Source organism: Poecilia latipinna, unplaced genomic scaffold, assembly GCF_001443285.1.
Source record: "Poecilia latipinna isolate Pla-1442-1.1 unplaced genomic scaffold, P_latipinna-1.0 Scaffold2259, whole genome shotgun sequence".
In the NCBI taxonomy this organism is placed as follows: Eukaryota; Metazoa; Chordata; class Actinopteri; order Cyprinodontiformes; family Poeciliidae; genus Poecilia; species Poecilia latipinna.
Genome location: NW_015114875.1, coordinates 24,671 through 39,721, shown reverse-complemented (window position 1 = coordinate 39,721; position 15,051 = coordinate 24,671). Strand labels below are relative to the sequence as shown.

The window sequence follows — 15,051 nt, the reverse complement described above, 5'->3', positions numbered from 1 at the left end:
TATATATATATATATATATATATATATATATATATATATATATATATATAAAGAAACATGTTTGTGTATCTCTTTATCTCTTGCAAACTGCTGTTTTAAATGGATTTTCATTTGGAAATAAAAATCGGCTAAATGAATTTAACAGGTGGTTTTGCTGCTAGTTCTGCGACCTGCGAAGGGAATAAGCACTGCTTTCAAACCTTTCAATTATGTTTCAACAGCAGGAGAGGAGACTGGCATTTAAAAAGAAAAGCTGTTCATGATTTGCTTCATCAGATTTTTTTGTACCACTTTAGACATGTTCCTTGTCACTTTTTGGTAATTTTCAGCAGATGTGGTTGTTTCTAGTTTTTAGAAGTGTGGGTGATTTGTTGAGTCACGTGGAAGTGTTTGTTTCTTTGTTTCTATTTGCAACCCTGTTCCTGATTTGTGCATGCTTAGCTTCGACGCTGCTCATTTCATGCTAATTTTACGCAGCGCTCTCAACATCTTTGGTTCTCTGGAGCAGCACCTCAGATAATGTTAACCAAGGGGAAGCCGCAGTGCTTGCAGACATCTTTGAGGCCTTTGCTCTCAAATGTACAATTTTCCTGAAATTGGGGCTTTGTGATATTCACACAAAAAACGTTAACTCTGTTGTCTGTCAGCCACTTTGTAGCTAGATTGGCAATATGTTTGGGGTGGTTTTCTATTTGTCCAACCCATTGGTGCCCACACTTTTGCTTCCTGACTGATGGCTTAAGATGTTGATGCAATACTTTTTACGATTTTTGCAGGAATTGTGCCCCTGGTTCAGCCTCCACCTACCAAGATGAAATCCATGAAATCAGCTACATCCTGGGGTGGGATAAAATTCAGTGCAGCCCCCACACAAAGCACATGAACTAGTCTTCCTATTCTCATTGGGCATTAGAAGGTGATGACAAATCAAAGTAACCACTGCTTCTTCCTGGCTCTCTTTAAATTTAAAGACCTCTATCATACTTCAGTTCTATTTTCCAATAGTTTCCAATAATAATATTATAATTTGTTCCTGAGTGCAGTTGCCAATGGGAATCTAGTTGCTTATATTGCCTTTGGACTAATGGCTTCTTCTTTTCAGAATGGACTTTAAACATATATCACTCCGGAACTAATCTCCCTGCAGATAATTACAGTGTCTCACCAGCTGCATCAACCTTTATGAGTTTTTTTTTTTTTTTTTTACTTTTTGCTTTTGCTCCGTGGTAGATATGCACGTTTCACACCAAATCATATTAATATAATTTCAGTTATTGAGTAAAGGAGACAACTCATTTTGTTTGGTGTTTGTACGTTTCAGTTGCGTCTCCATAGCTGATGAAAAATACTGAATCGCAAAGACAAAGAAACTCAGAAACTAGTGTGCTTTTATTGTAATTAAATTGTTTGGCTGAGTTTTTCATTTTTGTTCCTGTGATGGTTACAAACAAACACGTTTTCTATAAAGTTTTGACTAAAGTCAGAGAGGTTAGAGTCTTTATCAAACGGTATTTTGACTAAAGTCCAAAGGGTTGGAGTCCCAGTTGACGGCTTCTCAACTAAAGTTCTACAGCTTTTTATTTCTCTTTCTCACTGTTTACATTTTAATGATGTTTTTTTAAAATCTCTTTCTCACTGTTTTTTACATGCTGTTTTTATTTTAATCATGTAAAGCACTTTGAAATGCCTTGCTGCTGAAATGTGCTATACAAATAAAAATTGATTGATTGATTGATTGATTGATTGAAATAAACTTCACGTTATTTTTTTTTTTTAATCAAACAAAGCTGTTCACACTCTCCATCAACAGTATGGGTTCATAACATGTTCATAAAACAAACAAACAAACAAAAAAAACTAGATGTAAAACCAAAACTAAATTATTAAAATGTCTGTGTAATCAGATTTTTGATACTGAGGAAGGAGTTTTACAAATGTTATATTTTCTTCTTCTTTTTATGTAACTTTCTTTTTTGAAGGTACAGTGAAAGTGAATGGAAACGTCCCTAAAGAGATAATCAATACGTTTATTGTGACATTTTTATTGGAACATGCCTAAACCCTAACCCTACCCTAAGCCTTTTATTATTTATTTTTGAACACATGTGGAATATAAGAACTCAATTCAGTGTGCACATGGCTGAATAATTGTTTTTTTTTTTTCTTTAACAATTTCAGCTGCACAATATTATTTTAAATTGTAAAAGGTTCTTATGCCAAACTCATTATAGTACTTGCCAGCAAATTGCAGTTTACTTCAGTGCTCATCAGCTATAAATAAACTTACTTGCAAAATACTAAATACTTTACAGCCTGCTCAGTTGTGTGCATTCCAGCACCTTTCCTGCGATGCTCATTCATATTTCATTGACAAGCTTTGCCATTAATAAGCTTTAATCACAATTTTCAGCAACACTGAGCTTCTGTTGCCGTAATAATGACCCTTTTTCAATCTGATGTCAATTAAATATTACTGAACCTTTACAACATAATTATTTATGGCTTATAATTACTCTCAAGACAGGCAATCATATAAGAAAATCAAACGGATTTTACGGCATAGCCTTTCCTACTCATTTATCATCATTTGCTTGAGGAACCATATGGATCAAAGCTGCTGTTGAGGATTTCTGCTATGAAACATTACATTTAAGAAGTTTGATTTATTGTGTCGAAAGAGTGCCGAAGTTTTCAGGGTTCTGTTTGTAAAATTTCAAAATCATGTTTTCTTTTTCTTTTTCTTTTTTTTCCAGTTGAGGAATATGCATGATTTTGTACTATCAATATGACAATTTGTGGAAAATAACAGATTCTTTAGGGAGGCACTGAAGCTCTAACAGTTATTGAAACTCTAAAAAAAAAGTTGCCTTTGTTTTTGAAAGCATGTAACAGTGAGTTGGGTTCTTTAGGCTCTGTGGACTGAAGGATTGAAAAAAAAAAAGAAGAAAAAGAAAGACAATATCCAGAGACGGCCAAAGCTGTTTACCCAGCTACCATCTGGGAAACAGGATGAACAGGCTGCGGCGGAGATACAGTAGTAACCGCGGCCATACAAGCAGACTCAGGAGCAGATTTATTCTCCATGCTGTCAAAGTATTGAATTCTTCCTTTTCACTCTGCTGAAGGAAAAAAAAAAAAATGGTTGTCTTTTTTTGGTGGCTTGTTTGCTCATTCGTTTGTGACTTTGCTTTTCATTCTGTGTCGAAGAGAAGGACAATATCTGTCATTTTTTTGACACAATCTTGTTTCAGTTATCAGAACATCAATGTAAAAAAACGTCCAACCAAAGACATTTATTAGGTACAAGAACAGAGTTGAGAATAATTTTGTAAATTAGACCTTTATTTGTAAGAGATTTAAAAAAGAAAAACAACATATATGTAGCTCTCCTTAATTTTATGAATACAGTCCTTTTGTGTCTGAATCTGTTAACATATATAAAAAAATATATCTTTTTATTAGTAACTCATTGCACACGCTCTTAAGAAACACTAGCTAGTACAATATTTTTGTCGCATTTATAGTTAACTTTTAGATTCATGCATCATTTTCATTCAACTTCACAATTATGCACCAAATTGTGATGTTTTGTTACCCATAGCAAATACTGCATCTAAGCTTGTAACAAAAACAAATACAAAATTAAGCCACCTCATACAAAATTAACCTTACCGCAATGTGTTGCTTAAGGGCACATGCACTGAAAATACTGACAATTGATGCAGTATTTATATTTTATGGGAAGAAGCGAGTAAAAAGTTTTCGGTTGTGCTGAAAGGATTTGAAGATGCCCTTGCAAGTCTCTCGTGCAGCTTCGTTTATTCTCACCTTCCAGCAAACAAACAGATCCGAAGCAACGCTCTGTTTTCTCGCGGCTTGATCAGAGCAATTCAGGGTCAGTGGGACAGGATGGAAGCAATACACCAGGTGTATCATTAGCGTCGAAATGGTTCTCCAGAAGATGAAACGCTGTGCTTTTTCTGCATTGCCCCCCCCCCCCTCCCTTTTCCAAGACCGGTTCTCTTCGTCACCCAAGGGATTTCTAAAGGAGTAAGATCTGTTCTTCTAAAATAAGTGGGAAGGCAAAGTTCCGTCTTTTGGCTGAAGGCCTTTGCAGCACTTACTTTGTCAGCATAATTCACTGTCATTTTAACAGGCACTTTAATGGTGCTTCCGAGGCCAATTCTCAGCGATCGCTTTCCTTCAGCCGACAAGAACGACACAAAAAGTAGCCATGTAGCGCTAAGGAACAATATGCTAAAGGCATTTATCCGTTTGAAGAAGAAAAATCCCTTTCTCTCCCTTCATTGGCTGTCTTTGTTCTCGAAAATAACCGGGTGTCATCAATGACATTTTTGAAAGAGCATCATAAAAGTCGGATTGCACAGAAAGCTGTAATTTTCTCATGTTAATGCTTTGTGCCTTGCAAAAATAAGAATTTGCCGTTTATTTATTATTTTTTTTTTATTATTTGTTGTAAATCTACTGGGACCCTTGAATATTGTGATGCTCGGTTATGTTTCTTTTTCACAAACAGAATTATAATCCTCTTAGAAACACTTTATTATGCACACTTTGTGCGAGGTAGGACTCTGTTTGCATCCAGCGCAGCATTAAGTGTTTGTGGCCTAGATTCAACAAGGTGGTAGACATAGCATTACATAGTTGCTGCCATTTTGTTAGCTGCACATCCACCACATCTAATAACACATTTCTATTGTATAAGATTTACTTCTAATGACTGTGATGGATACTTAAGTACAGTGAACTCATGATTTGAGCTTTGTGAGATTGTGTGTTATGAAATGTTATGAAATTGAGTTGCCTAAATGCATTGAGTTGATGCCTCGCTAATTATTCATGTTAAATTAGCTGTCAATAAGGTGTATAAAATAAAGTGTGTGGTGGTTTTAGAATATCAGTATGACGTTGTTTCACAGAGCAAGATGCATGGCAAAAAAAAAATAAAAAATCAACAAACGAGACAAAAACAAAACAGAAATGCAAATCCTGTTGAAATGTGTTAACATTAAAGATCGACTTGATTTGGGCCAGCATCCTCATTTCACCCCACCAAGAATGCTTGTTCTTAAATTTATTGTAAAATAGCTTGTGCCCTGATTGAAATTACCAGATTAAATGAGATAAATTCCCCAAAGAAACTTGTTTACAACTCTCATCTGAAGACTGATTTCACTTCAGATTAAATAAAGCATGAGTAGCTCAGGGCTGAAACCTTTTTTTTTTTTTTCCCTTGTCCTTTTTCTAACTAGAGCTTGTATATATCTTGTTGCTAATTCAAAGCTGACATGAGAGCAAGACTGTTTATTCGATATTTAATTAAAGCAGCAAAGTCTTCTGAGAGGTGAGTTTTCTGAAGGGGTGAAAGGAGTTTGACCTCTTCCCTGTGCTGTATCCTACAAGTGGTTCCATTCTAGTTAATATGTGGGAGGACTGGTGGAACGCCACCTTCAGTCTGAGACACACTTGTAGGGATTTCTTCATTATTTTTCCAGGGTGATCTGTAGCCTCTTTTGTGAAGCAGTTCTGTTAAAAAGTCCCCAAAATTAGCCCCTTGCTAGGCCATCTGGTGATGGCAGCCATGTGCATACCGATCCTGCACAGGTGAGCTTTCAAAAGTTATGGTTTTTGTAACAGAGCCAAATAAGACATGGACCGGGTCACCGGTGGTCACCTGGGGTCACCATTTCAAGGGGTATGCACACCGGGAGCGCCGTGTTGCATCACATCAAATGTCGTCTGTCAGATGCTCGACATGCGTCTGTGGTCAAAGTGCGCTTTACTTCGACCTCGGATGGATTTATCATAAGCACAACCCTGTGTGAACACCACAGGTGTGAAAAGGACTGGATGTAGCCTGTGTGGTTGAAAATAACAAAGGCCATGTTTTCTTTGATTTGGGCCAGATTCCCTAAATTGCATCAGATGGACCCTGAAAATCTCTCTTATGAAAAGTGAAACACACTGTGAGCAATTTTCAGTTTTTTGTGTAAAAGGCCTGACATGTGAAAGTGTAGGAGTAAAAGTGAGCAGGTCAAGAATAGCTTGTATTTACAAAAATGTATATATAATGACAGAAATCAAACCTTTTCCTTCAGTGAAATTATTATTTCTTTGCCGAAGCTCGACCAGGCGTGGCAAACCAACAGGAGATGTTTGACAACTCCTCTCGTTTTTTTTTTTGTTTTTTTTTTGCTTTCTGTACTTTATCATGACAGATGTACACACACACACACACACACAAAAAGAAATAAGTCTCCACAGTCTTCTATTGTTTGCCATGCCCTTATGGGTTTAGGCAAACAAGTAACTTGACAGTTGATAACTACGTGTACGGCCTGGACTGGGGGTAAAACGGCCTTGTGAGTTCAGAAAAGAACTGTAGACTAAAAAGAAAATAGCAGCAAAAGCCTAAGGTAAAAAGAACAAAAGTAGCCTTGGAGAAGGCTGTTATAAAACTGGAGAAGGAGATCAATGTCATTACTCATTTGAAAGCTGCACATAGAAAAAGTCCAAAGTCTTTTAGGAGATTTCAGCAAACTGAAAAAGGTATTACAAAACGGCAGATTGAAATCTGTTCGTATAGAGCAAACGACACACAAAGGAGGAGAATGTTGCTGTGAGAAAAGTGGTTTGGCTGGTTGATGAAACTGAAAAGCTGAGCTGAGCAGCAAGTCTAGGTTGGGAGAATTTTGACAAGAAAGGCATTGTGAGGAGTGCAACTTTCAAGACATTTTCGATGTCTTGAAACTTGGCTTTTCTGTCCCAAACTCTCCAAAATTCTCTCCTTTAACAGCCCTGCTACAATCTTTGTGAATATCCCATTAAATTATTAAACCAATATTTTCCTCAAAAACCTTTTCGGCACTTTCTGCATTGCGTCTTCCTGGATGCACACTGCCATCAACGTCAGACAATCCAGCTTCTTCATAATACAACTTGTATACAAATGCTATTTATTGCCAATGGCGACCTTACATTGCCAAAGGTTTTAGATCACTTGGCTATATTCAAATATGAATTTGAGTGACTTATTATTTTTAATATTTCAGCTTTAATGTTGTTGGCACACCCTTTGTAGCTGTAACACCTCCAACTCTTTTGTGAAGGTTATCCACAAGGGTAAAGAGTATGCTTATTAGACTTTTTTGGACAAGAAATGTCATTCTGAAGTCACCCACTTGTGTTGTATAGGAATGGCTGGCTTGCAATTTCTGCTCTGATCCATCCCAAATAAGTTCAAACAGGTGATGGTTGAACTATGTGAAGAGCAGTTCTTCCACACCAAGCTCATTTATTCATTTATTTCTGCTTCCTTTAGCTGAAACTAAGGGGTACGGTCCATCCCCTGAAAACCCACGCAATGTTTCCGCCTGTACTAAACTGTCACACGTTAAAGTCAATGTGAAGTCCAAAGGCGACGTGCTTTTACACCATCTGGTGCTTAGCATTGCACTTAGTGATTTAAGAGTTGGACATATTATTGTTCTATCACTAATCTGAAGGCCACACAAAGATTACAGGGACGTAGTTATAAACTCTGCAGAAAGTTGACAAACTCTGCACACTACGCACCTCGGGATCTTTGATTTCATATTGCCTGTCGCTGACTCAACCTATCATGCAAACAGATAAGTTCACGTCAAAATGCTTACATAAGTTTTCTTACAAAAATAAAGTAGGTATAACTGTTGTGTTGACGTTTATGCATAAGGGGTGCAAATTGTTGACAGTAACTTTGCTTCTTAAGCACTTTATGAGGCCACACTACAATGTTTTAAATATGGAACAGCATCTCCGGGCGCTGTGCGTTGTCACAAAAGTAAATCCGCCCAAACCCTTTTGTTATGCTATTAATTTCTAATAAAGGCAGCAAGTCAATCGAAACTTACCTGTTTGTGGGTGTCTTGAATTCTTTATCATCAGTGATTGTTGATTCTATTATTCTGCTTGAGTTTCCATTCTGACTGCATGACTTGTGAGGTTGTTCACGCAGCAGTCTGGTTTGTGATTTGGTTAAGCGGAGCTGTGGAAAGTGACCTCCGCAGTATTTTTTTTTTTTTTTTAACACAAACCCCCCTGCGGCTCGAAGCCCTCTGTTCCAGCTGGAACTCAGCACTATGCGACAGATGCCACATTAAAGAGAAAAAAAAAAAAAAAACCCTTCCTCTGCCATCATTGTGCTTCCAAAATCCCCTCACTGTCACTTCGCTTCAGTCTCTCAGCAGAACATGCACTGGATTGTATGTGTAGCCATTAGTACCCATTAGCCACTCAGGTCAGGGTCTCAAAGACCTGGGTTGTTTGAGTCATGCTAGATATGTATTTGTGTTTAAACAAATTCTCCCCCAAAGTGTCTCTCTGAAGTGCTGATGTTTTCCCTCATCTCATCTGGGCTGAAATGAACCATGCCTCTCATGGATGTAATGGGGGTATAATTTTGTTTCAGTGCTGTTATGTTTCATCTGAGATCTGCTTCACATTATACAATTAGATTGTATTACAAAACAATAACACTATGCTTTGGTAACATTATAGAAAGCTTTAGAAAGCATGTTTTTTTTTGTTTTGTTTTTTGTTTTGTTCCCTCCCCAGCTAACCCAAACTACTTTCCAGTGAAATATCCTCAAAAAAAAAATACCTTTTCGTCTTAAAATGATAAAATACCATGTGTTTATCTACCAGATTTTCTCCAGCTCGAGTGTAGCCATGACACTTGACCAAATATTTTGAAAACATCCAATCTTAAACCTTTTGTAGGTGGTTGAAGCTGCAGAATGTCCTGTAGTCAAGCTTTATGGGTATGGAAAGCTTTTGAAAACTGAAAGCAGTCTTTTCTCCAAGGATATTTATACTTTTAAGTCATACTGGCCGACAGCAGCAAAAGACCAGGGAACAAAATCTAGCTGGGGAAACGGATAGAATTTTCTGCATTTAGCAAGAAAGTGACACATCAAAACAAGAGTAAAAACTCGTTTCACGAATATTGAGCACATTCAAAAATATTTTCTTTGTTGGAAACATTTTTTATTACATCCTTTTTAAGCTAACGCATCTAGCGATTAACCTCTTTCACATTTCTGACGATTTATTTTTGCTAAACTTTTCAGTTATTTCAAAAGGTTTCAAATGCCATTCACTCTATCAAGCCTCACATCCTGCACCATCCTAGATACTGATTTGTGACCTTTCTTTTTGTCTTACAAGTTTTCAGTAGCTACAGAATGTACTTTTGTTGTGCAGTCTATAATGTCAAAAAGAAATAAAATCTGACCGACCACACATTTCCAACCATTCTAGATGGTGATAGGGGGACAGAAAGGGCTTTTCCCCAAAGAGTTGTTTTGCTTTATTCCTACAAATCTGCAAAGTAAGACTAAACAACTCACAGCCATCAAGGATTGAGGTATAAATTCCTCTCCAGCAGTTCCCTGACTGTATATTGTGATGATTGTAATCTAGTCTACAGGTTTCTTTATTTTAACAATTGCTCTCCTAGCACGTTCCCCCAAATTGCCTCGTCATTTCTTGGAGTGTTTCCAGACCGACAATACTTTCCCAGAGAACCTACCTTCGATGAGAGTTGCACAAGTCTCCACCAAAAAGCCTATCCAAAAGACAAAAACCCAATATCTATAATATAATATAATATCACTAAGCCTCTTATAAAACAAATCAAACATCACCTTCTCAGTCTCATTAGCCACCAGCGTCAGTCACTGCAAAAGCTCCTGAATTTAACAACTCACAATTAAGTCTTAATTTAGCTCCACTAATCAATTCAGTCCCTGCTCTGTCTCCAGGAAATCATTGGCTGCTCTGTTAATCACTGGAATCCAAAATCAGTTAACTACATTGTAACTTTTCCCTGTTATGAGCTGATTTATGAGTTTAGCGCTCAGCAACCAAACTGAAATGGTCACAATTGCAGTTACTGTTTAATGACTGCTCTGACTGTAGAAAGTGCAGGCAAGTAGCTGCTTTTGCAGCAGATTTGTTGTGACTCGCCTGACACAACAAATCTGCCTCACTTGAATTACATTTTCTTCTATTATGTTCCATCTTGACCAATCCGTCAGGAGAACATGTCCTCAGTGTGACTACAGAGGACAGGGAGTCATGGATTGTTATATTAAAAGTTCCTAAAACTACATTTTACACTTACATTCCCCCCCCCCCAATAGTTTTGGCCAAATTAAAATGTCTAAAATTAAGGTTATTTTTACCTTATTTGTTTTGTGTGAAGTTCAGTTAAAGTTGATTTTATAGGCCTTTTCCACATCTTCACCAGGCGCGCCCAAAAACCTGCAGGATGCTGCAGGTGACCAGGAATAACCTCCTAAAAGTCCAAGTAAAAGTAAGCAACAGCAAAAGTCAACTTTAAGCACTCCTACTGTTTCTGATTCTGCGTGTCATAGGCAGTGTTTTCAGTAAGAGTTATTTGTCAGTAACAGTCAGTCATATCCTATTACTAGCCAACAAACCAGACTAATGCCCAGAGAAGCCATGCAGCCTGATTACGCATGCCCCTGCAGTTCAAAACAGATGCTCTTCACTAGCTCTGGCAGCATGGAAGAGCCTTAGGCAGGCAGCTATTTTGGGTAAATTAGTAAAGACAACAGTTGCTCCCCAGGTTGATGCTGCCATGCTGAGGTGCAGTGCAAGGCGACAGAGTGGAAAACATAGACTCAGCCTGGGCAGCACAGCCCTGCAGGCGTTTGTCATTTGGAAGCTCTTCAGCTGACAGGTGGCGACTGTGGCCGACTGCTCCCTGTGTACCTTATACAGGTAATTAGCCATTCAGCTCAGACATGGAGGATAAGAGTATACAGTCATTGAAAGATATGTGTATAATCAAGACAAGCATACAGAGGACATGCTTTTTTGTTGTGTACAATAGAATCTTGATCGAAAGTCATTAGGGTGCAATTATTATACAACAAAATTGACAAAGAATGAAAAAATATATATTTTTTTCATTCTTATCTTGTTTAAACTTTCACCTTGACGTTTCTCTCATTATTGTCATGTTAAGCTAGTATAAGAATGTGTTTAACATGCAGAGCACACACGATAAACAGTGTGAGGTAAAGTGTTGCAGTAATATATATATATATATATATATATATATATATATATATATATATATATATATATATATATATATATATGTGTGTGTGTGTGTGTGTGTATATAAAACAGTGCAGATTTATAGGCAGAGCAGACAGACAGCACTGCTTTGACTAGAAATTATTAATTAAGTAAGTATTAATTTTGGTCACTAAAAACTTGAGCTGTGGACGAATTCAGAAGAATTGTGAACATTTCTGGAACTCAAAACATGAATCATGTCTTCTTTTAGTTTTTAGCTTTGAGGCATTGTTTCGCTCCTCTTCTCCTAAATTTGACTACATACAAAAACAGATGAACCACATCAAAAACTTATGAGTAGAATAATTATCTAGGAAGAAGTAAGAGCATATAGAGTACTCTCCTTTAATGAGAAACCATAGGGTTTTTTTTTTTAATTATTATTATTTAATCACCACAAGCGTGACAAACTGTCTGAAAGCAAGAGGTTGGGCTATTTGCTAAGCTGGAACATTGAGATATATGTGAACAAAAGTTAAATGATTGATATGGGGTGCACTTTTCTATTGATTACAAAAGGAAAGTATCTCCTCATCAAAATGAATTTGTCTTTAAAGGGGACATTGAGGAAAAATTAACTAAAAAAATAAATCAATAAATCCCAATTAATTCGTTTGAATTGTTGATTTAGCACCAATCCATTATCCTTAGCAAACATGTGGCCAAAGTACAAAAGAGTCACTTTTCACAGAAAGAAACCTCTGTCAGGTTTAGCGTGAACAACCATCTGCCACGGCTGATTCGGGGACGATAAGAGAACAAAGACACAGTAAATGGTTGACCAAGAAAAGTACTCTTTGAAGGATATCGAGTAGAAATTATCTTCTTATCAAAAATGAATTTGTCTTTAACATATGGAGGCAAAAATGTAAGATGTTACAGTTCATCGGTATCTATTGACATGTAAAAAACAGTACATGAACAGACCAGGATTTAAAATTCATAACAATTTTGACTGTATCAAAATGTAAATCTTAGTTAAAAGTTACTAGCAGTGACAGTCTTTACCCCATATGCCCACATGCTCGACCACTGTCCAGATCCCAACCCAAATGCTCTCATGCAAACATCAAATGAGGTTGAATACTGATGCACGTCCCATCAAATGTATTTAAAAAAAAATAAATGTCCTCACCCTTCAAAATTATAAAGTTTCCAAAATATGCAGTCATGTTAATGTAAATTTCAAATTGATTTCTTTCTCAAATGTCTTTGCTTGTAGGACTACAACCATTATACCGTTTGTATTTTGAACTGGAGAACTTATTCTCAGAGGACTAACATTCTTTTCTCAGTCAAAAAAGAAGCATCAGTCCACTCCAATTCATCATACGCTTTATTCCTTATTATCCAATTGTACTCAAGCTTGGTATTAAATATTAATTATATCTAATTGGCTTCTCAACCCCATGTAACCCCTCCAGTGCTACTTGAAACCAATGACCTCTACCGACAAACTTTTAGAACCAGTAGTGCTAATGAGCTTCCACAGGATTATTTTAATAATGACTTTTTAATACCCTTATTTAGCTGTCTCAAATTTGGTGAATGGGCCTTTTTTGATGGAAAGTGGGTAGTCCACTATTTGACTGTATCACAGTGCGAGTTAAAAGTTTTATAAATGGTCCAAGGGATAGTTGAGGTTGAGTCAGTCAGCGTTGATGGGCAGTAAATGAGGAAAACGGACCTATGTAAATGGAAACCTGGCTCATGCTGCTCTGCTGGGAAATCAGGTGGCCATTTGAATATTCAACCCCAGGGCCAGCGCTCTAATTCCTCTCCCCTCAACATGCCACACAAGGAGAAAAGAAGTGACAAAATGGCAAAGAGCGCACAGACATGAATTTGCATTTTAATGCGCCTGTCGGAATCACTTTGGATAAGAGCTGCGGGCATGAGGGACCATATAACCCCAAGCGCCCCCACCAAACAACCTATAATAGCCACCATCCAAAAGAACAACATCCTGGGAAGGAGGAAGTTGTTACTAATAGAAAATAAGAAGCATGGTGGAAGTAGAAACTGGCAGGTTTTAGATCTTAGAATAAGTTTGGACTACTGAAATGTTTAGGTGGCAGGATTTTTAGTCCCCAGAAAAAACAAAAAAACAAAACAAAAAAAAACAATATAAACACGCACTTGATAGAACTTTTCCTGCGATTCCTGTCATTCATTGACATTGATTGCAATGACACTTTAATTACGACGGAGGACAATTGAATTTTTCACGCCTTGCAACAAAAACAAAACAACATCGGGATGTTTATAGAGCTTCAACTATTTAACGTCTTATCATTATTCTTTCCTTTTTTCTTTTATTTATATTTTTATTTGTCTCCCTTTGGATCAATACCCACAGAAACTTATGGTTTCTTTTATCTCTGAAAAAAAACTGCTGAAAAAAAAAACAAAAAAACAGCCAAGGAGTAAATCATCTCACTCTGACGCTCCATATTTGCTATTTAAAGTCTTCAATCACGTTGTCATTTGGTGAAAGGTAGAGGCAGTCAGCTCTGTTTAATCAGTTCGGTTTTATCTCCTGTTCTTACAGAGTGTATCTTTCCAGGTATTGATAGGCATCATGTCCCGACTGACACAAGGACACAAAGTGACTGTCAGGGAGCTGTACTTTTACTCTCCTAGAGCTAGACATCCAGGCAGCCAGGCTGCTGAGACACTGGAGTCGTCCTACAGAGACATCATTGAGCCCGTGTCCCCTCTTTGTCAAAGGTATCTCAAGGTCTTCTCAACAAAGAAGATTAATTAGACTTCGGTCTCCTTGGATTACATGCAACTGTCTCTGATGTTTCAGCCAGTTAAATGTATTTATATAGTGCTAATTCCCACCAAATGACATCTCAAGGCAATTTACAGAACAGTCGGATCCAAATATCTGGAGAGACATAATGGCAATGCTTTGCTTCTAACAAAAAGAAACCTCTTGCAGGACAGGTTTAGCATGAGCCTTTGCAGTTGGATCTCCTTGCTTTTAGAGAAACCATTAGGTCTGTCTGAGATCAATTGTTTTTGGCCTTTTTTTTCCCCACCACAGCATCTTGCATTTGGTATTCCCTGCAAAGTCCGATTGAGAAAGTGGTGTTGGAAGAGTTGTGGAGCTTTTACTCTTTGCCGGTAAAAGTTTTAATTTGGATGAAGAATTAGCCTGTGCCTTCCATGTCTGTGATTAAAACAGCATCTCACAGAAAGACTGACTGAAGGAAATATTTGATTTAGTGTATTTACTTTTTTTTTTTTTTGTCAGAAAACTTGATTGATTCAGGCTGTATCTTGTGTAGCACCCCGAGATTACCTTTATTGAGAATAGGCACTCATAGCATAAATAAACACAACTGAAAACTGCCTTGAATTGAAATGCTAATTCAATCAGGAGAACCACTTCAATAAAACAAAACAGCCTTCCTGTCAAGAAGGACAGATTATTTGCACCGCGGCCCCATCAAGGGAAACACAGGAACCCGGTAGATAGGAACTGTAGTTCGGTCGGCAGTTTATGAATTAACCGGTGAATAGCAATCAGCTGTGAAATTGGTACGAACTAGGTTTGAGGCTCCTGTTCAGATTACTGCGTGGCTCTGCATTGCTCCATGCCCCAACTTTCGAATGAATGCCATGTCTGATGAAGTTAACTCTGGTATACGTCAAATACTTCTAAGTTAATGTGTACATGGAGACGTCTCTACTGAATGCGTCATGGTTTATTGACATTTTATTATTAAGGACAAGAGCAGCCATTGAAAGGTTTTGTCATGCACTCATATATCTATATAATACGTACCTGAACATAGACAACAACATCGGTAGCCTACAGACTACTTGTTAGGCTTAAGGTGATGTATTGACATTAGCTAGTCATCTTTT

The 15,051-nt window shown here is 37.4% G+C and overlaps 1 long non-coding RNA gene across 1 annotated transcript in view; it reads right to left on the bottom strand.

Moving 5' to 3' along the window:
• LOC106936993 (uncharacterized) overlaps window positions 1–15,045 on the bottom strand; it is a 23,376-nt gene extending 8,331 nt beyond the window's left edge. Inside the window, exons 1-2 of the long non-coding RNA XR_001422286.1 lie at window positions 14,965–15,045; window positions 11,687–11,699 (exon numbers count right to left, since the gene is read on the bottom strand). This is a non-coding gene — a long non-coding RNA (uncharacterized LOC106936993). The remainder of the gene's footprint in view (window positions 1–11,686; window positions 11,700–14,964) is intronic.
• Window positions 15,046–15,051: the final 6 nt, after the last annotated feature.